The following is a 23,663-nucleotide window of genomic DNA, read 5'->3' as shown; positions in this document are numbered from 1 at the left end:
TAGAGTTTTCTAGCTGACCCTAGAGGGATGCCATCAAGTGTTCATTCACTCTACGGTAAATAACAGTATTAAAGTTCTTTTTGTGCTCTTATTTTAACTAGTGGTTCAAGAATATGTTTAGTTAACTTGTGCCCCTGTTTATCGCTATGCTGCATCAGCAAAAAATCAGTAAGGAACATTAATTATCAAATGTGCCAGTTTTGTGACCATTAAGTACCTCATTAGATTCTGTTTTGGAAACTGCATTTATGAGCATCTTTACAGAAAAGAGCACACTGTGATTGGCACTGCTTAACCGTAGCATAATCTGAAGCAAAATCACCTATTTAATGCACCTCGTTTATTATTATTATTATTATGCCACAAAACAACAAAATGATAATTTTTTTTTTGTAAGCATAACTAAAAAAAATGTACAACATCTGCCTCCAAACACGTACCTTGTTTAAGGGGAAAACTACAATCTTCATATAAAAAAAAAAAAACGACTTTGTAGATGAAAAAAAAAAGACATATCTGGAAGATCAACCTATAATTTTTGTTTTGTATTTAAGCTCCTTGTTTGAATGGTGAAGCTTGTCTACACCTATAATCATCCTTCCTCATTGTGCTTGCTGGAATGTGGGCAAAACTGGTCTCTGTTGACAGGTTTTATATCATATTGTCCTTATAGGCACTGATTTTTTTTTTTTTTTTTTTTTTTAGTAGTGGTTAGCATGAAAATCTGATATGCTTCAACTGGGAAGGCAAAAAATAGGAAAGAGAAAAAAATAAATTAAAACTACGTTTAAAATATATGATATTGCCTAACCTTTTCTCCATTAGGGAAACTATAGCTGCAAAAAAGATTAAATACAAATTTGCTTTGCTTTTAAACCTACTTAAGAAGCACCTATCCTATCTGTCCATATAAATTCCAATGGAAAACATCATGACATGCAATTACTAATCTCAATGTACACAGCTATGCCTCGGGGACTCGGTGGTTCATATTTTACTGTTCCGTAATCAAATACAAAACTAATGAGTAAAAATATGCTTCCCCCAATAAATTTCCAGCACCTGGACAAGTGTCTGACAGGGAAATGGAGGGTGCGCACACAAAATTCATTCTGCAAAGCTATTAAAGTGTTATACTTGCCAACAAGTGTTCATTAAACAAGAATGAAGGATCTTTATGCCAGTTTCTTACCAAAGGCTTTTTAATATTTTAATGGAGAGTAAAGACTATTTATCTGAACTCTGATCAGTTAACGTTCAGATCTGTTATGAAGAAACAAGGAGTCCTTTATAATACCTTTCATAAAAATCCACTTTGCAATGTTTCAAATAAAGACTAAGGACTGTAAAAGATTATGCTGCATATAAACAAAATCAGTATCGTTTTGAAATTATATGGTTATCCGTGGAACTCTTTAGTACATTAGAATCATGCTGTATTTTTATTTAAAAAGTGGTTAACAAAATCCAGTATACAAATGGAAAATGGGACTAGAGGTGGCATCTCAGCCATGTGACTTTATCCAGGCCCCAGAAAGCAAGTAGCACAGTTAATGGGGCAAATGATGGGAGTGGATGGCTCTTCTGCCATCTAGGACTTGAGGAAGGAAGGGGAGGGGAGGGGAGGGGAGGGGAGGGGAGGGGAGGGAAGGGGAGGGAAGGGAAGGGAAGGGAAGGGAAGGGAAGGAAATGATGGGTGTTTGCACATACTAAGCTTACCCTTATACATGCCTAGAAGGCAATCAAAGAGATACGATAGAGCAGGAGCAAGGTCTCATCTAACTTATTTTTTCCTTATTCCAAAAAAGAGATTAATAATACTAAGAGTAGTAATGGTAATAATAATCCTTAAGCTAGCACTTACTAGACACTATGTGCCAAGAACTGTTCTAAGAATTTTACCTTTATTTTCCTACATAGTCCTCAAAATAACCCAATGAGAGAGATACTATTATAAACCTTATTTTGCTGATGAGAAAAGTGAACAAGGGAACCTCAGAGACATCATGCCGCTAGTTTGTGCAGGAGGCGAGATTCAGATACAGGCAGTTGGCACTATAACCAGACATTTGACCAAAAGTATCAGGAACGTCAGGAGCAAGGGTTAGGATAGGTGATGCTAATTTGTATTCTTTGTACCCAGATTACCAAAGTGGCCAAGAGCCCAAGGGAAGGGGCATGTTTTATGGAAATGAACCCCATAAAAGGCAGAGGTTGGGACTGCCGGGGCCGCTGATTTCCTGGTGACCTTGCACAAGTTATTTAGCTGCTGAGTTTATGCTTGGGTAATCTAAGATAATAAAGTATAACTAGAAAAAGGCTGGGAGAAATAATGAATACTTTTTGGGATACTTGGAGCTCCCCAGATAAAACATGAAAATGCTAGTGAAAGATACGACAGCATTCCTGGTAAGTTCCTACCTGGCCCCAAAGTGTCTGTATGCTCACGTAAAACCAATGACATATTTCTGAACTTACCTCTCAGTGCTGGAATCTGCTTGTTACATAACCTCTGCTAATGATATGTAGGCAATAGGAACATAGTTTCTAAATGTGAGAACCTCACATCTCAGGTTTGGGTTTCAAGTAAGGTCATGCAGTGGGACTATATAAAGCCAGCTTTAGATAGTTATCTTTATATATTATTATTTTTTTTAATGAGAAAAGAGAGAGGGGTCAGAATTTGGATTAATGATTTTGACATTCAGGCCAATGAGCTATTTAGGTCACAGGGAAAATATATTTATAGGCCCATGGCTTTAGTTTCTCAAGAAGACTTGTTCCCCAGATCACAAGGGACTGACTGTCTTTTTCCCCCAGGGTCTGTGTTCACAAAACCACTCAGCTGTTAATAGAGAGGTACAGTGAGACCCCAAACTTCACATCCTCACCAAAACCCTCCAAAGCCAATACGATCTCCCATAACTCACGGGCAGATTGCTTTCAGTGTGAAAACCCAGCAGGAATGTTAGCACTGATGTCTGTGAATAAATAGAAGGTTCTGATCTTCCTCCTTGTAACAAGAGGAATCTGAATTTTAAAAACCAATGGGGAAAATAATGACTAACAAAATCCCACTAGCAAGAAAATGCTGGTAAAGAGGGGACAGAGTGGCTAACTGTGATTGTTTTTTGGTAAACATATGCATATACACCGTGGAATGGGAAGATGGGTTTCAATTTTATTTATTGAACTTATTTAATAAACAGACAGTGTGCTTGCTCTGTGCCAGGCACTGTTCTAAGTCCTTACCAAATATTAACTCATTGAACTTTCTTTTCTGATGCAGTATTAGGCCTAAAAGATCATTTTATCCTGAAACCTGGAACAGAGATAAGGTTGTCTCTGTACATTAAAATGTCTTGCCTTATAAGGAAGCGTTTGACTGCACTAGATTAAACTCATAAAAGCTAATGAAGAGTCCTCCTTAATACACATTTCTTTTTTCCTGTTTGGACTTGAAGTGACAACATTACAGAAACACCCTGCAGGTTTTTATCTAAATAGCATCCTATAAAACAATGTCCTCTTGTCAGTCACCACTAATTCAGCACAGTCAAGCTATAAATCTGTCCAAAGGCCAGCAAAGTGCTTAACTTGGCACATCACTAATAAAATTAGGAATGCGGGTTTATTACATGAACCTTAAGTAGGTTTGGCCAAGATATTAAGATTTTTGCTTATGGCAACCATAGCTAATGTGGATTGGTATTTTCATTATAACACACCCCACAGCACTTCCCAGTACGTCTCAGGTTTCCAAATTAGAGAATAATCTTCCATAGGCTCTCACACTCACTGGTAGGTGCTGCTGCTGGAGCCCCATCTCTAAAGCCTCACATACTTTAGGGTACTCAAGAATGGTAAAGACTTTTCAATAATGCTAATTCTGCTGAATAAAATTAGAGCAAATTAATTAATACTTCTATTAACGTAACCTGATTTCACTTTGTTCAAGAACAGAAGCACTTATAGGCTTTTAACATGCGCTCAGAAATATCATTTCAGCTCAGGGCAATTTTGAGAAGTGATTTATAAGCAGTTGCAAATGCTTCTAAAATGGTGAGATTTGAGAAAGCTGAATGTATGTTAACCGAAGTTGTCCTGAGGTCTTGGGTGTTTTATTTTATTTTTTTTAAATGACGGAAGAACAATAAATATATCCTTTCTCCTGAGCCAACATTTATTGTGATGGCCTATATTTGCATAGCGATTTAGTTTGCAAAGTGAGCTCCTATGCTTCCTGCGAATGGAAAAGACTTTACAAGGTGCATGTTGCAGGTATTATTACCCTCATTTTCCAGATGAAGACACAGAGCAAGGACCAGAGTTGAAAGTGAGAATCAGCTCTCTACCTCGTATCGGGAATGCTTCCCAATATAGCACCTCGTATTTATGAATATTTACAGTCTTACAGAATGTTATCACATCCAGTGGATCCGGATGCCATCTAGAAATGTGTGTGTAGAAGTGTGCATTCACATGCATGCTTTATCTTTTTTTTTATTCTTTATTATTTTTTTGTCTTAATATATCTATTTTCCCTGATCTACGGGTTGTTTGGATTTTCTCTTGCCAATGATACCAGCTTCCTTAGACTTTCCTTTCTTACCAGCCCCGCGGAGGTTGCCTGCATTGGCAGCCTGCTTTATGGTGGCTGCATTATGAGATTTGAAGTGAACCTGTGCAGGGGGAGCTGAGAAGCTCTCCTTAGCATGCCACAATCTCAAAAACCTGTAGATGGGCAAAGTCACTAAAGTTCACTTCATGAAAAATACAACACACCACAGAGAGCAAGTATGATTGATGCCCGCAGAGCAAACTGTTTATCAGACAAACACATTTTGCAAACTTTGACATAAATTGTTAAGTTGCCTTATCACTCAGACAATGTAAGACTAGCATTTTGTAGGAACTTCCCCCAAACTCTTTAATGACCTCTAAAAAGCTTTATCTTATCACGATCTGATTTGCTACAACAATAAATCATTTACACATAGTTGAAACGAAAAACTAGTATTAGAAATATGGAGTCATTTTCCAAATGTAAGAAGGCTTCAGCACTTGCCTGGCTAGTGTGAGTTGTGAAGGCATGAGAAAGCACTCAATGTGCTCAATACTAGAAGATTCCACACGAGTCAGAGTGTTGCAGCCTATTTGGGCCTACCTAGAGGCTAATTACAAATTTGGTAAATCACACAGCCCGCTGCGTTTTCGTCCTTCTTGCTTTCTGTCTTATGTTGTTTATGAGAGGGGTGGGAATAAAATAAAAAAAGAAAGTTAAATTATTCAATTTCTAGTGTTTCTGATATTTGAAAATTAAAATGATATCTGCAGGTGGTGGTGTACAATTGGCATTCAGGACAGTGGCGTTCAAATTGTGGCTCTGTCTTAAATAATCTGATTCAATTCAACCAAATCAGTAAATAAACATTTATGGGGCACCTACTGTGAGGCAGGCATTGTGCTAGGTATGAGGGATATGAAGATGATATCACTGATGTCAAGGGATCCTAAATTCTGATAAATCACAACTACTCAACACATGGCTTTCCTCATCTCTAAAATAACGTAGATGGCCTACATAATTTTTAGGTCTTTCTAATTTTTGTGTGGTTGATGATGATGATGGCTTTGCTAAATCTTGCCTATTTGCTCCTCAGACAGTTTCCACTCTTCTTCACCCAACTCTCTGCCCTGGGAGAATGAGAATGGGCCATTTTGTCCTTTGGCTTTTGTTGTGTCTAGTCAATGGGAAATCCCCATGGTAGAACAGAAGGAAGGAGAGAGAGGTCAAAATATTTGTTCTTCTGGTTCATCAATTTGTAGAGATGACTTGAACTGGCTGTGTCAGTCACTCAATGGAAGGTCCCTGGTTCTTCAAGGCAGTGTTTCTATGCACCCTTCTCTAACAGGGTCCTGGCAACTGGCCTGTCCTATCCCTTTGGGTAAGAGTATGGCAAGAGCACCATTGTTATTAGCCCCAGAGCCCTGACTATCCCTGTGGCTCCCTTATACCCTGCCCACGAATGTTTAATTAGTAAACTGTCCTGAAGTCTACTTAATTTGAGGGGGCCATCTATTGTCTGCCAGGGCCCTGGTTGATACGCTATTTTTTTTTTTTGTCAGTTGAAATTGATTTTTGAAATCTTGAGAAGTCAATGTAAGGCAGAAATTCTAGGGAAGGGTAGGAGGATAGCAGTTTAGCCATTTCCTTCGGCATTGGAAAGGCATTCTAACATTTCATATATTTTTTAAATTTATTATTCATTTATTTTGAGAGAGAGAGTGAGAGAGAGAGCAAGGGAGGGAGGGGTGGAGAGAGGGAGAGAGGGAATCCCAAGCAGGCTCCATGCCGTCAGTGCAGAGACCGATGTAGGGCTTGATCTCACGAACTGTGAGATCATGACCCCAGCTGAAACCAACAGTGTGATGCTTAACTGACTGAGCCATCCAGGCACCCCCATTCTAACATATAATTTAATAGAGCTGACAAGTGGAATATGATGAGAGAATCAGGAGCCACAGTGATTTGGTGAGGCTGAACTACATTTCCCAGAATTCCCTTCCTGTTTGTTCCAGGCAATGATGAGTCACAGTTGGAGGATTCAAGTGAACGAGTGGTCACAGTGTTTACATTTTCAAAAGGTCAGGGCAGTATTGCTAGGCAATTTTGTAGTTCATGCTCTTTGTCTACTTATGATCTGGCTTACTTCATTGGTGTGGGGTAGCTGCTGGGCCCACAACTACTCTCTCTTCCTCTGGATTTTCCTTCAACTTCCTCAGCTCCTGGGACAGATGTTAAACTCAATGAGGAGGGGAACTAACTTCTGCAAAACATGATTATCAACAAGGTTATAGGCAATAAGAACTGACAGGGGTTCCCATGAAGAGAACTGACCTGTGGGTTCCAACTTGTGTTGGTGGGTTCCAGCTTGTTACTGCTTTCCTACATGTTACATCCATCTTCCCTTCTCAGTTCCCTGCCCCTAGGACTTCAAACTCTAGCATAACAGGTAAAGACAGCAGCATTAAACAGCTGTTTAGTTTGTTCCCTTAATTATATAAGAAGGAAATATCTGTAATAAATTTATTTCTCTCTCCCTCTGTCCCACTGGTATACATGTGTGTGTGTGTGTGTGTGTATTTAACATATATATTATATATAAAACCTTGCAAATATATAGTTATTACATATATCTATATATATCTCTATCTATCTATCTATCTATCTATCTATCTTGTGGGTTCTACTTCTCTGACTGACTCCTGACTTATATACTAAGGCTTTTAAGTAGCCTAAGATTCGGGCATGTCCCCTCAAAGTTGGATCTGTTCTTCACATTGTCAGCCAAGAACACATTAGCCAAGACAACCTTTACTATCATGACAAAAGCAAAGAAGCATTCCTTCCTAAAATAGCTCATTTGGCAAATGGACATAAAAAATGGGTAAGATTTTTTAATTGAGAAATTATATAAAAATAACTAAGAGAGGCTAATAAACATATCTATTAGCTTGATACACTGAACTTTACCCTGGAGATGCCACAAAAGGAAGATTGAAGTTAATGGATCTGAGAAAACAAAGCTGTGAGAAACCCCTGGGGAGTCAGAAAATGTTTGGACCAGGGTGTCTGCATGTGGGGAAAGTAAAGATGAGCAGCCCAGAGTGGATAAATATTTGTATAATAGTGAAGTAATATGTTGGGGGTGAGATTCTTAGATGTACTTATTACCCATTCCAAAACCACCACGAGGCAGAAAAATATTAGTACCATTTCAGCCCAGTGACAGCCAGAATGACAGGGTGACATCGAGATGGTACAGAGGTCTGTGCCATTAGTGGAAGGTCACAAGTATAGCTATTATTCTCCTTCTTAAAAGTGGTAAACTATTTGGGGTACATAAGCCAAGAAAGATCAAAAACCAAAACTACATGTTTTTTACATATGAAGTGAAATTAGTGGGTCAAAGAGAATATGAATTTAAAATAAGCATAATAAACATTCTGAAATAGGTATGTTGGTATATTGATAACATGACACAATTACAAACTATAAAGATAAATCAACTCAAAATCTAAGAAAAATATGGCAGAAAAAAGAACTTCACAGATCTGTAAAATGGCAGACACATCTCAAAAATAAATTAATGAGTTGGAAGAGTTAATGAGTTAATTAATGAGCTGGTCAAGAGTTTCTCTCAGAAAACAAAGGGGCGGCATAAAAGAAAGTTTACAAGATAGAGAGGATAGAAGAGGAAATACCAAGATACGGGTAATAGAAGACCCAGAAGGAGAGATACAAGTAAATGAGAGCAAAAATATTTGGTGAAATATCTAAGAATTTACCAGCAATAGAGATGAAACACATCTGATTAAAAAGACTTATACATTACCAAATAATAAAGATAGCAGGGGGAAAAACCCCTATACCTGTACCTATGATAGTTAAGTTTTAGGAGCATCAAAGACAAAAAGTAAAGTCTAAAAGCTGCTAGAGAGAAACAGCAGACCAGAAGAAAGGAACGTCTCTGAGCAGAGAGAAAAAATGGTCAAGAAAATAGGGACTGTAAAGAAGATTTGTGTCCTGTATCTAATGGAATATTGTCAGGTGCTGAAGAATCATGAAAGCTATATTTGCTCTCCTCTTTATTATAGCTCTGTGAGTGTAAGGGACCCTGTCTCCAGCTGGAGTGAAGGCTGCATACTGGCAGCCTTTCCCTATGCACTGGCTTTCTCACTCAGGTCCCCCGATGGCCTGGGGTTTGTTTGTCAGAGCCTCTTCATCTCCCAACACCTACAGCTTGCTGGTCTAAAAGTCCATGGTTGTTCTCTACTGAGAATTTGATTAATTAAACTAGCTCAACAAATTTACCCAATAAACTGGAAATTGAATAAGCCGAAGATATTCTGTCAACAAATATTCATTGTATAAAACACAAAGCACTAGGTCCTATGAAAATGTCAAAATGAGTGAAGCCGAACTCTTGAAAGAAAAAGTAGGAACTAATGGATTATATGCAAAAAAGTGAAGTTACAAAATATCTTCAGTATCGTTACATGAAGGGGAGGGAGAAGCCTGATTCAGGAATTTAGAGGAACGAGGTATCACTTTCATTCAAAGTGGTAAGGGAAGTCTTCATGGAAAGAATAGCATTTAGTTTTGGGTTCTAAAGAAATGATTTCAATAGGCAACAAACTGGTGCTTGGATTCCAGGTGGAAGAAATAGCAGAAGCTCAGGAGAAAGGAGACTGAAACCATCAAAAAGCCAAGTGTGGCTGGAAGGGAGGGTTCACAGGGGATAGTAGGAGATAAGTCTGAAAAGACTGGGTGGGTCCAGATTGTGGAGGACTTCAAAGCAAAACCAAGGTGCTGGACTAAATGTAGTGGGTATGCAGACCACTGAAATTATATCAGCCAGAGAAGAGCATGGTGAAAACCAGATGACTGAATGAAGGTGAATTTTGCACTGATGAAAAATATATATTGGTTGGAGAAATCCTGGAGTCAGAAATAAGACCACACTAACTTGACCAGAGAAATAATTAGATCATAAACTAGGAAGATGGTAATAGACAAGAAAATGTGAAATGAGATGGTGACTACTTGGCTATTGGTCAGGTATGGGTTTGAAGAAAAGAAAGATAGAGGTCTGACGGGATTCCTGAAAAACATCTACAATGCCTGAAGTATAAGGCATTAATGTTTAATTCTGGTTTCAATAGATGGGAATACACACACACACACACACACACACACATTTTTCCACTCAGGAACCAAGTCACAGTTTTTCACGAACACCTGTTCTTTGCAACTTTTTGACCAAAAAGGATTTTATCCAAAGTATCCAGATATTTTGAACTCTGCCTCTCCTCATCAGCTGACAGATAATGACTAGAAAAGCCAATCCAGTTTGATTATTTTGAATCAATTACCTTTAACAAAGTTCAATTTAACATTTTGACAACATAAAAGCAACCAAAACTCACCCTGAGTTCCCAAATCTTCTCAGGCACTTGGATTTGTGAAAACTGCAAAGACAAGGCAGGGGTGGAACCTTATTTTGCAAGTGAAAACTCACAGTGAATGATATAAAGTGAATTTACTTCAATTTAATATGGATAATCATATGCAGGTCTAGAGTCTTTATATTTTATAGCTCTCCTTAATTCCACATCTTCCTACCGCAGACAGTACAGACATAAAACATTTCATCACTGTGTTTAGGGATTTTTTTTCCTTAAAAAAAATAGGAAAGGAAGGAGAAAAAATGTTCTTCCCTAATAGCATATTTTCTCCAAATTCCCAGCTATATTATTTACAGTGATGTTTTCTATGTCAGGGTTACAAAACTGCACTGACGTGTCTAATTGAGAATAAACTGAGAAATGCACGATGAAGGGAGCAATACTAGAAAGAGAGCCGTGGCTTTTTTTTTTTCAGGCTCCATTTTAGAGAGATAAGTGTTACTGATAAAACGAACATTTTACTACTAAATATTTGCCGTGTTGCATTTAAATCACATCAACTGCCAGCTCTTCGCTCTAAAGGAACAAACGTTATCACCCCCTTAGTATTAACCATGTGTTTTGCCTTCATGTAAATATCACCAGTTAAGGTACACATGGTGTGGTGGGGCCTGGGTGTGCTCATACACCTGCACACATATATATACAAAGATTCTACTGTATATCAGCAACCACCCTGGTTATCAAAAGTTAATGGACTCTGAAATTGATACAATTCCAATATCGCAGCTCATAAAAATCAGAGTGATATTTTATTTGTGACCTACATCATTCACATTTAAGATCCAGAGGGAATTAGGGCACCCTTCTGCATTTCACCTACATAACTGCTTCATTCATTTTTTGGATGATGTCCCTTTTAAAATTGTGGTGAGACACACATAATATAAAGTTTGCCATCTTAACCATTTTTAAGTATACAGTGTGGTAGCGTTAAGAACATTTACATATTGTGGAACCGATCCTCAGAACTCTTTTCGTTGTGCAAAACTGAAACTCTATACCCATGAAACAATTCCCATTTACCTCTCCCCTTAGCCTCTGGTAGCCACCATTCTACTTTCTGTCTCTATGAATTTGACTATTCTAGGTACTGCATATAAGTGGAATCGTACAACATTGTCTTTTTTGTGACTGGCTTATTTCGCTGAGCATAACATCCTCAAGGTTCATCCATGTCATAGTATGTGCCAGTGTTTCCCACCTTTTTAAGGCTAAATAATATTCCATTGTGTAGATACATAATATTTTGTTTATCCGTTCATGTGTTGATGGACACTTAAGTTGCTTCTGCCTTTTGGCTATTGTGAATACTTTGCCAAGATCATGGGTATACAAATATCTGTTTGAGCTCCTGTTTTCACTTCTTTTGGGTATATAGCTGGAAGTGAAATTGATGGATCACATAGTAATTCTATTTTTAACTTTTTTGAGGAACCGTAGTACTGTTTTCCATAGAAGTCGCATCATTTTCTATTTCCACCAACAGTGCACAAGGGTTTTAACTTCTCCCAACTTTGTCAGCACTTGGTACTTTCTATTTTTCTTCTTTTTTCTTTTTCCTTTTGTTTGACAGTAGCCATTCTAACGGGTGTGAGGTTTGGATTTGCATTTGCATTTCCTTAAAGATGTTGAGCATCTTTTCATGTGCTATTGGCCTATATGATACCTTTTGACTTACTGACCAAAACAAGTATGAAGGCAAGGATGGGAAAGAAATTTCCCAAATTTTTCAGGACTTTGGAGTGGCAATCAACAAACATTTATTGAGTATATCCTCAAGACAAGACTCTGGGCTAGGGCTAGGGATTTTTAAAAATTAATAGTATAGAGGAATTTGAGAGGAGTCTGCCAGCAGGAATCTGGTGGCAGAGACAACGTGCATAAAAATGTGCAGTGACTCTCCTTGAGACCTCAGATCCCATGAGGAATTTCTAGTACTGGGACATCATATGCGTCATCTTACATAAATTTTTTTTTAAACAAACGAACACACTCATTCTTTATATGTGTGATCTTCAAAAGAACACTCCAGAGCAAACTTTTTATGCTTTTTCCAAGCGATGAGCTTCAACATGGATCAACATACACCACACTCTTATAAGTCTTCTGAAAACAGTTGCCTTTGAAGAGGTGTGAATTTCCCTTACTTTCCCTAAAAGGGTGTTAACTTCAAAAGGCGACCTGGTGAGTGTTAAAAAATTAACACATTTAAGTCAGTAGCCAAAACATCACCCTCAGATCTGTGAACCTGAAATTTAACTGGTAGACTGAGCTGACTCTGATACGGATGCCAAAAAAGTCATCACTCAGCACTAATCTGGACCAATGAAAATTTGCTCTTCCCTTAGGTTGAGGGGAGGAAAGCATTTGGAGGATGGTGATGTTAGCAGGGCATAAAAGCAGAAGGCAGCTAGTTATAAAATCTTCTAGACCTTTCTAACCCCTTAAACTTGCTTTAAAAGCTGCTTTACTGTGGAGAATGTGCACTTTAGCTGGCAATCATAAAAAGAAACCTCTTTTTATTAAGAGTGGAATTGTTTATTTGTGGAGAAAATTGACTGAAATATCTTTGCTGGGCCCCTTCCCCTCCCTTCTCTCCTTGTTACTCACCCAGTCAGGACACAAACATAGACATTTTTTCCCCCCTCCAGTTCCCTGTCGCTCTGTACAGCATCCACCGATATGTCGCCTGGCTCCCCTTTTCTCTCTGTAGTCCTTGTTTGGAAATGATCCTAACTACTAGATTCTGGTCAACAGAAGGGTAGCAAATGCAGAAGTACTGCTGTCAGGCTCCACATCAGGGACTTTTAATGCTAAAAGGAACTCTCGGAGGGCACCTGGACCTACCCTTCTGCCTCTGGGCATGACTGCACTTAGCTGATGCCATTACAAAGGCTTTCATGCCACATAGAGGCAAGACATCACAGTAGGGTTGTGAAATACTAGGAAACATCAGGAGCAGAAAAAGAAAGCTGATGTGTAACAGAAGTACTGGATATTTAAAAAAAAATAAAGGTTTCTGAAAGAGTTGGAGATCAAGAGGCCATGACCCAAGCTATAGTTTTGCTAAAGCTCTAAAGCAGTAGATAGTGCCTGAGTGTTTCTAAAAGGGAAAGAACTGGCTGTTGAGCAGTCTCCTTAGTCACTGCTCAGAACTCTGACAATCACACACACACACACACACACACACACACACACACACACTGATCCAAGCCCTGCCCTACAGCCCACTGAGAGCTTTACCCTGGAGATATTTCTAAACTGCTATCCCTGCTCATTCACCAGGTCGTTCATTCCTTCATTCCACAGAGATTTATGAAGTGCTAACGACATGTTGGGCACTTTGCTAGGTGCTGAGAGAAGGGGGATGAATATGACCTTTTAACTCCATGAAGGGTCTTACAGGTTAGATGGGAAAGGACCATCTACCTACGTATTACAATGCAAAGTGGTAAGTACAGCAACAGCACCATAACAGGGACAGAAGTAAACAGAGGAAGAGAGACACTATGTCTCTTGGTGAGTCAGCGAAGAAGCTTTTTGGAGGTTTTTCTTTATCATTTTATTATCTCTCTCCTGATGTGTTCCTCCATTAGCATTCTCACCGGCCCACGGGCCTCTTCCCTTCTCTACCTTCTCTACTGCTGTGAGTTTGGAGCCCAGGAGAGAGACAACCTAGGGATATGAGGGATGTATGCTTGGTTTTATTTAATTTGTTAGTAGGTATTAATATTTAGTGAGCTCTTACAATGTGCCAGGCACTTTCTAAGCAATATACATGAATTATGCTATTGTAATCCTTGCAGCCCCCTTATGAGGTAGGTCCGTTTTCCATCATCATTTTACAGGTGGGTAATCTGATGCATAAAGATGTTACATAACTCCTTAAGGTAGCAGACTAAGTGGTCGGGGAGCCCGGATTTTAAGCCAGTATTTTGTGGGTGGCTTAGTCAGTTAAGCATTCGGCTTCAGCTCAGGTCATGATCTCCAGTGCATGAGTTCCAGCCCCACATTGGGGTTTGCACTGATAGTGCGGAGCCTGTTTGGGAATCTCTCTCTCTCTCTCTCTCTCTCTCTCTCTCTCTCTCTCCCTCCCTCCCTCCCTCCCACTCTGTGTGTGTGTGTGTGTGTGTGTGTGTGTCTCTTTATGCCCCTGCCCCCAAATAAGTAAACTTTTAAAAATTGATTTTAAAGCCAGGCGTTTGGCTACGGAGTTAATGGGCTCACGAGTTGTGAATGGAGTGGCTGACCAAATAAGATGAACTAGGTGCAGTCAGAGGAGAAGCAGGCCGAGCCGGGACACTGAGGAATATACATATTTAGTTTGCAGACCCAGGTGGAGATGGGAATAAAGATGGCCCCAGTAAAGGTAGAAAAGGTGATGGGGGCCTAGAGGTCGTGCTGTCCTGAAAGCTCAGGGATGAGAGAGCTCTAAGAGGACACAACCTCAGGCAGCTTGTGTTCTGAAAAGAGCACTGAAGGGGGGTGGCGGTGGCGGTGGGAAGTGAAGACTTCCCCAGGTCCCAGCCATTGCACTCACATTGTATGGGCTTGGAAAGGTCACTTAACCCTCTGAGCCCTCGTTTCTTCATTTTCAACACTGATGGTTTTTATGTACTACAGAGGTTGTTATAGGGCTTTTGTCAGAACAGTTTTTGTGACCATCTTGAATATAGTATAAAATGTTCACTATGTGAACAATATGTTTATTATTATACCATTCCTTCTGAAACTGACTTAGTTCAAACACTAGTGAAAATTGCCCTTAAGTTTCCTAATTTTTACTTTAAATATATGCATAACTGTATATTTTATCCCTTATGACCTCTATGAGTAAAGCTAAAATGAAATCATTAATCCTTATGACTATTAATATCTTAAATTGTTAATGTACGCAGGCATTGATTAAAACTTTGAGTGCTTTTGTAGCAAGTTTTGAGTAAAGTTCTGATTGTTCTATTCGAATGAAAACTATGTCCAACTTATGATTTCTTCATAAAGGAATTTGCATCTAGACCAGAAATCTCTCTGTATACAAGCAACTATAGTACAATGGTTCTGAACGAGGGGTGGCTTTGCCCCTCCATGGGACCCTTGTTAATGGCTGGAGATATTTCTGGTTATTACAATTAGGCGGTGGTGCCAGTGGCATCTTGTTGGTAGCAGTCAGGGAGGTTGCTAATCATCCTACAATGCACAAGACAATGTCCCCTCCCCCACCTCAACAAGAAATTGTTCCGCCCAAAATGTCACTAAGGCTGCAGTTGAGAATGCTGCTCTCATACAATGAAATCGGGCCTGTAATAGAGAGTTGGAAAGATGACACAAAGGAGGAAGTGCTAACACATTTCCTGAGAAAATCAGCAAGTGACCCTTGGCCTTAATAAGTACATTTAGATCTTGTACAATTTATACCAGAGATAATTCCTATTTCACTAAAAGTTTTTTAAAAACTTTTAATTTTTAATTACTTTAATTTTTAAAAACTATTAATTTATTTTGAGAGAGAGAGAGAGAGAGAGAGAGAGAGAGAGAGAGAATGAGCAGGGCAGGGAGAGAGAGAGGATCCCAAGCAGGCTCCGTGCCTCACTGTCAGCACAGAGCCCGGCACAGGGCTCCATCTCATGGTTCCTGAACTGAAACCAAGAGTCAGATGCTTAACCAACTGAGCTGCCCAGGTGCCCCTCACTGAAACTTCCAAATGACGCTTGCATGTTTAAGCAGCTATACAAACTATCCAAAGCTGTTAGCACAACACACTTGAATGGGAAATTTTCCTGAAGTACTTTTGTGCCATGGCTTAGACTATATTATATATTAATTCACTAGTATCTAATTACTTTGTATCATATCTGTCAGGGATTAAGTTAAGAAAATCAAAACCACTGTAGATATTTTGAAAAGAGACAATTGGTCATTTAGATGATGGAAGAGCTGAAAAGCCAAAGAGGAAATAGCAAGGCAACCAAGAGATTGGTGGGAAGCCATGACCACCCTCAGGGGTGGAGGAAACAAGAAACGCTGATGTTACTAGACCTGAAACTAGTGAAAAACATTTTGGGCTAGAACCACAGACAGGCTGCCTAGCAGAAGCTGGAATGGGGAGGGAGTGAGTTCAGTCAAGTAGGAGCCAGAGCAATGGAGGAAATCTAAGACAGCCAGAGATGTTACCTTAGAAGGTATCAGAGGGAGAAATACCCCAACTTCTCCCCTGGTCTTTCCTTCCCACCCTCAGTCTTCTTGCAGTCCCTCCTATTGGCTGAAACTATCCAATAACTAGTAAGCAAGGGATTCTGGGAAATGCAGTTCCTAGTAACAAAGACGAAAGCAAGAGAAGGGTTGAGAATGAGTAACAGGCAAACATCTGGCACTCACATCATTGCTAAGAGGATAAAGGAATACATATCCCTTAAAAAAAGTGGTATTAAACCTTAATTATATTTTAAATAAATAATAATTACTCAAATATGTAATCAAAATGGCTGAGACATTTTTAGGTTGGTGGTGAATGACAAAGATGCTCTCTAAAGTTTACTCTGCAGCTTGTGACATCTAAGATTTAGTTTTCTTGTAGTCAAAAAAAAAAAAGGTGAATATACAAGGCATTAGTCATTAAACAGAATCATCACTTACTTTACTAAAGAGAACCCAGCCTTGTGACTATGTGTGAGAGTACAGTTAAGTGTTCAAGTAAAAGCAGATCAATGGGAAATGTGTGTCTGTACATGTAATTAAATACAGTTGTCATAATTACTGTATTATACTGCATATTGTGATATGGAAGCAGTCTTATCTGAGTACTTGCGGTCATGAGGTTACAAGGAAGCAAAAGTTGACATAATATGAAGATATTCTTTAATGTACTGAGCACTTTCAATTAATTCTCACACAAACATCCTTACCAAAGTTGGCCCAGGATGTCTCCCTTCCAGAAAAGTTAAAACTTCTATTGGTAGGCATTTCACTAGCTGTCAAACATTCTACCAAAGAAGGAAAACAAAACAAATTACATTATGGAGTGAAACAAAATCTTAAAAAATTAAAGTTGATGACAGTGATGTTGGGTAACATTCTGAATGCCAATGCCAATGTCCAAAACCAATGACAAAAGACAATCTTGTAGAAATAAACCAGTTACCAATTAAAGAAGAGAAATGGACAAGAAGAGTAAATGGAACTTCAAATGAGGATGATTTTAGTATTTAAGGATAAGAGAGGCCTCTAAGAAAACTGGAGTTTCCTGAATATAACCAAAATTTTTAATGATCTCAGAGTAGGTCAAATTTGAAACAAATGTTCAATCAGGCTATCATGAAATTTGTTTGAAAAATATCACCCCCAAAGTAAACATCTGATCTATCCTTGGCTCATTTTAAGAATTAAAGCTAGTTGGGAATATAATTAATTGAGTGGTGTTATTTAAGATAAAATAGTGTACTTTCACATATGCTAGATTCCATTTCAATATGAAAGCATAGTAAAATGCTTTTTCACTATTGCTTATGAAAATTTGGTCCCCATTTAATGTGGATTCCCTGTAAGTGGCTTCCTCTTGTACAAATCATCCTCAAATAGAAAAGCTGTGCTGGTCCTCTCATGGCACTAGAGCATCATTTGTTTATGTTTGTCTCCCACTCTAAACACCGAGTCCCTGGAAATAGTCAGGGACAGTGACACAGGCAGTCACTTCAATATCACTGCAAAGTACCATCTATAGCTTTTCTAGTGCACAGATTGGTCCAAAAGCCAATTGCTACAACTTTTAAAAGGCGATCGAAATAGGAAGAGATAATAGAGGAAGCAGACTCATAAAATGTTCTGGCTGAAAGGGACTTTAAAATCGTCTAGTGTCCATCCCCCTCATTTTACCATTGAAGAAACTGAAGAGTTGAGAGCCATAACTTGTCCAGTGTCATGCCACTAGCTTGTGGCTGAGTTGTTACTTGAAACCAGGTCTCTAGACTCCTGTCTAGAACCTCCTTCCAAATAGCACTTCAGCAATCATAGCAGGTGATGAACTCTGTGCAGCTGAAGGAGGCATTGTGTACGTCAGTGACCTAGTAGGCACTGGCAGAACTCTCTGCAACTTGCAGGTACATTATGGCACAGCGGTGACGAACTCAGGCTCCGGAGCCTGACTGCTTGGGTTTTAATGAGGTTTTGCCACTTCCTAACTGAGTGACTTTGGGCAGCTACCTAGTCTCGCTGTGCCTCAGTTTCCTCAATATTTTCTGAGCCCCTACCATGTGCCACAAGATAATAGCCTCTACCACAGAGGGTCTACATTTAGCTAATATTTATGTAAACTACTTAGATTATGGCTTGGTTCACAGTAACCTGTCAGCTGTTCCAATGTGAAATATCAAGGAATTAGCAAGTCGGTATTACAGATTGGAAGCACAGCAGAAGGAGTTGTGTAGAAAAACCATCTACATTAACTGACCAACTGATAGCCTGAGGCTGATTAGATAACGTCAGAGGCACCTAGGTGCTATGGACTTACTCTTCTATGGGATCTGTCCTATGTATTTACCTGTTTAAGTTGAAGATTCAATAAACCTATATACTTCAGGGTCTTTCTCAACTCTCACCTCTTTATTTCCCCTTCAAAGTCTTGAGTTAAAAACTAATTCAGATATTATTAACATGCCAGAACAGATCACATTCATTAGTCTGGTTTTCTGACAGGGAGAAACTTAGACCAACTTAGAATTGATAGACAGGATCAGCAAAGCCTTGAAGAATTGAAGGTGTGGCCAGAAGCAGGCCTGTTTGGCTGATGCAGTTAAACCACCACTTAAAATACACGCTACACATGCATGGATATATGTACACAAACCAACACAGCACTTTGCACTCAGCTTTCCTATCCCATGCTGCAGATTTTTAAGTTCACGCATGCCAAATTTCGCCACACATTTTCTCAGTAAGGTATTGGTGAAAGGAGATATATCTCTAAGGCCAGCAGAATTGAGACTTTCTATTTAATAAAAACAAAACAAAACAACAACAACAGAACGTTTGTTGAATAAATCTAGCCTGGTTTCCCTGAGATCCAGATCCCATGCTAATTTGCATCTTGTCTCAATCCTATTCTTGAACATTTTTTCCTGATGAGTAGATTCTTCAAACTTGCCTAGACTTCCCTTCAAGTTTCTCACAAGAAATGTCAGGTAACCAGCTAAATTCAAAATGAGAACCTGAAGGAAACAGACAATCCTACAGGTATGTCTTCAATCCCTCTATCCTAGTCCATTAGACTAGGCAGTGCTAATACCATTTTATTCTCTTTTTGGAAGTTGCAGAGAAAAATACCCAAACTATTATAGGATCAGTCCTCCACGGGGGGTGGTGGAGGGAACTCATTCCAGAAGTCTCCTTTTAGAGGATTCTTGAGGACTGTGAAATGCTCCTTCTAAAAACTAGAGAAGAGAGGACACAAAAGACTACAACTGAACATCCGATGCAAATGGAATTAAACTGTGAAAAGCTCCAGGGAACAAAGAAAATCCAGTTAGGCTTTTGTTTTTCTGTAAATATATCAATCATTCTTTCAACATTTATTGAAAGGCAATGGAGGGTGTGGCTAAGAGCTTGGGCTTTGGAGTCAGATACATATGGAGTCAAGTCCTGGTTCTGCCACCTTCTTAGTGTGAGATCTTGGGTATGTTGCAAACTTCTCTGAACCTCTGTTTTATTGACTGTAAAATGAGGATACTAGGGTACCTATCTCAAAAGATGGTGAGGACTAAATCAGATAATGCAGACAGTGTACCTAGCATTGTTTTTATACCCTGTAAGCATTAATTTGCTATGTGCATACTGAGAGAGTATTGGACCCAGGCAATTAATGGAACCAAGTGTCCAGTGCCTTGAAAGTTCTAGCTGGAAGAATAGGAAATTGACAGCACACACATACACACACACATCTCTCTACTTCTCTCTATTTGTCTATCTACCTACCTATCAATAGTTACAGATATATAATATATATATATATATATCTTACAAGATCAATAGGTACAGATATATAACATATATATACACAATATATATAATATATACATATATATTTTGTACGTATATATAATTCATATATATATATTTTATATATATATATATATATATATATATATATATATAATATATATCTGTATATCTGTATATATAGTGGCCACCCAAGATTTAAAGCAACGTAAAGAGAAAGGAATGGAGTTGGGTGATGTTGCCACTTTATATAAGGAGTTCAAGAAAACCTTCTAGGATTACTGACATCTAACCAGGGCCCTAAAGGAAGTGGGGGAGTAAGACCTTCAGACATGTAGGAGTCAGGTGTGTCGGGCAGAGGGAACATTGCAAAGGCCCCAGGGCAGGAGAACGCAGTGGTGTGCTGGACGAACCACAAGGAGGCCAACGTGGGTGTAGCGGATCCAAAAGCAGCTGGGGCAAGAACAAGGAGGTCATTGTAGGTTGTTTGTGAGGAGCTGGAATTTGATATTGAGTGAGGCAGAAGTCACAGGAGGTCTGAGCGAGAAGTGACATGAGCTGACTTGGGTTTTAAAAGGATCACTTGGTCTCTGAGGAGAGAATGGTCTGCAGGGCAAAGCTGAGGATGCAGGGAGAGCAGTTAGGAAGGTTTTGCAATAATGCAAGCAGGAGATGATGGAGGCGTGGACTAAGCAGGGAATAGAAGGGGTGGTGTGTAATGGTCAGAGTCTGCATATATTTGAAGGTAAATCTGAAAGGCTCTGCTGTTGAATTTGATGTGTCGTACGAGAGGAAGAGAGAAGTCAAGGATGATGGCAAGTCGTTAGTCTGAGTATGAAAGATACAGGGACTGCTTACTGAGATGCGCAGCACATCTTAAAGGTGAAGTGTTGCTGCAGATAATGTACTTTGCTCAGTCAATACCCTTTCAATCCCCTCTCTCTTTACTTTGGAGGAGAGATTGAAAAATGAAACTCTCCAATTCCCAACCTCCATGTGATAGAGTTCTGGCTAGTAAGATGTAGGTAGATTTGCTTGGCTTAACTTCCTGGAAAAATATAAAATAAAAGAAGGCTCAGCCTCATGAGGAGGCTTTTTTCCTCTATACTTTTGGCCTTTCCAGCTTCTTCCTGGAATGCAGAAAGGGGATTTGCGTTGCAGCAGCTGTTGGTGATAATGAGAACCAAATATGCACCATGAAGATGGTGGAGCTGGAAGATAGAAGGAGTGGGTTCTTGATGTCACTGTAGAGCAACAATGTCTGCCCTGGACTGAGTGACAGAAATAAGTCTGCCATGCCAAATCAAGTTTTCTGTTATTCATAGCAAAATGCATTCTTAACTGATATAGATGTATATTGACCTTCTAAATGGAGATAATGAATAGGTAGTTTGATTTATAATCTGAAGATCAGAGGAGAGGTTAGGTCTGAAAATATATGCCAGGACATTGGCAGCATGTGGATGGCCGTGTGGATGGCAGCTGTGGACAGACTGGGTGTGCTCACTGGGAGAGTGAACACAGACAGCGGAAGGGAGCACTCTGAGTGGTGAGCCTGTAGTACGCTAAGATGAGAGTCAGGAAGGGAGGAGAATCAGAAAAGGAGACGGAAAAGGCATGGCCAGTGAGAAACTGATCCATGTGGTGTCCAAAGAAAATCTTTCAAGGAAGGAGTGATCAGCTGTGTCAGATGTTAATGAGAACTGATGTAAAATGCATCCACGGACATGGAAATATGGAGGTCATTGGTGACCTTGACAAGACCATTTCCAATTCAGCGTACAGGAGCTGGAATTCTTACTGTGTATCTACTACACAAGACTCTGATAGGGCCTGTGCTTATCCGAAACTAGCCAATACACTATTTCCCTTTTCACTAAAACGAACAAAAACCACAACCAACCAACCATCTAAACAAACAAAAGGACAGTTTTCATTGATCGAACTTCAGTAAATAACAATAACAACATTTTCACAGTCTTCTTATCTGGTTAGGAGCCTTGTAAGGGAAACATGGGAGATGAGCATTCCGAGACTCCACTTCTTCCCCACCGCTTCTCATGGCGTCAAGCCTGAATGGGTCATTGGCCCAACCTGGTCTCGTTTCCTTCATCCCTACAGTAGATCAGAGTACGATTACCTTTTAATTCTAATCTGCCATATTTCTAGATGGATTAATGGATATTTTCAAATTTATAGCACCCAAAACAGCACTCAGCTTGTTGTGGGCACTCAAGAAATATATATATATATATTTTTTTTCTTTTTTTTTTTAATGTTTATTTATTTTTGAGAGAGAGAGAGAGAGAGAGAGAGAGAGAGAGAAAACAGGGGAGGGGCAGAGAGAGAGAGGGAGACACAGAATCTGAAGTAGGCTCCAGGCTCTGAGCTGTCAGCACAGAGCCCGACGTGGGGCTCGAACCTATGAACCGTGAGATCATGACCTGAGCCGAAGTCGGACTCTTAATCGACTGAGCCACCCAGGTGCCCCTCAAGAAATATATTTTAACAAAGAGTGAATATATATGCTAAGAGACCCTGACACAAGGTTAGGTGACTTGTTGGGTCAGAGCTGGCATGTAGGGAAGCCAAGGGCTTGGTCTTCCAACTCCAAGGTTAGTGATGAATTTTGCCTAGATTTTAGGATTTAAAATACACAATCTTTCTGTCCATAAAAACACCTTTATCTTTTTTGCACATTTACAATGATATGGACACTAGCCAAATAAAACAGCCAAGTCTCCTTGACTAATTGGTCTGTACTTCTGAGGCCTTCAGGAGATAAATACACCTCAAAATACTGGGACAAGTGATTCAGATACTACAGTTATCATCTAAAATAGCTCAGTGTTTCTTTAGTTAAAAGGCAGGAACAAAGTCATTCAAAGAGTAGAGAAAATATTTTTATTTTTATTTTTGGAAGGTTTATTTGTTTGGTTCCTCAAAGTAAAAATGCCCCAAATTCCCACACAAGCAGAAACATAGCTAAGCTGCATGGTTCTGTCTTGAGTATGCAAATATCACAGCCCAGTCTTATGTCAGCTTGAAAGATAATGTCATGCAGAAAATTAAGACCATCTGATGAAATCGTGTTATGAAATGTGGCTTGAGAGAGCAGCTTTTTGTGTGTTAAGATTTGATATATTTTCACACCAAAACTCAAATGAACAGGCAAAGGAGCCTCAATTAATGCAAAATTTGAAAATTTCAGACAAATTTACAAGGTGTTTACTGAGGAGGAAAGGGAGGGGGGACATCTTAAATACTGTCTTCTTGTAACAGCCTCGATTTTATGTTATGTGTCTGAGGAACCGAATGCCTCAGCTTTTCATTTAGAGTTTTGAATTTAATCTGATGGCAGTTTGGATATAATAATGATGCATTTATTGTTAATTTCCTTAAAGCCTTACTATCTAACAATGTAGACCATTATCACCCCAAATACTTTCTGTGCTTGTAGGGATTTCCATATTCTACAGTGCACAGAAGCTGACTCCAAAGCAAGGCTTAAGAGGAATATATGAGAAGCAAGAATATATTTCCTTAGTAACTAGCTGGGTTTTTTTTTCTCTTTTTTTTTTTTCCATCTCTGCAGACCTGTTTTCCAGAAGATGGGAAGGAGACTTGACAGGACTTTATTG

At 39.2% G+C, this 23,663-nt stretch overlaps 1 long non-coding RNA gene across 2 annotated transcripts in view; it reads right to left on the bottom strand.

Moving 5' to 3' along the window:
- The window catches only part of LOC125912436 (uncharacterized), a 147,527-nt gene that overhangs the window by 38,576 nt on the left and 85,288 nt on the right, over positions 1 to 23,663 (bottom strand). Inside the window, exon 2 of one of the 2 annotated variants that reach the window (XR_007454740.1) lies at positions 9,994 to 10,035. The exons of the other annotated variant lie outside the window; for it this stretch is intronic. This is a non-coding gene — a long non-coding RNA (uncharacterized LOC125912436). The remainder of the gene's footprint in view (positions 1 to 9,993; positions 10,036 to 23,663) is intronic. 2 annotated transcript variants of the gene reach the window in all.

This window comes from Panthera uncia (genome assembly GCF_023721935.1).
Source record: "Panthera uncia isolate 11264 chromosome C1 unlocalized genomic scaffold, Puncia_PCG_1.0 HiC_scaffold_4, whole genome shotgun sequence".
Lineage (NCBI taxonomy): Eukaryota > Metazoa > Chordata > Mammalia > Carnivora > Felidae > Panthera > Panthera uncia.
The sequence above is the reverse complement of the archived record's forward strand: the minus strand, read 5'-3'. Positions and strand labels throughout refer to the sequence as shown.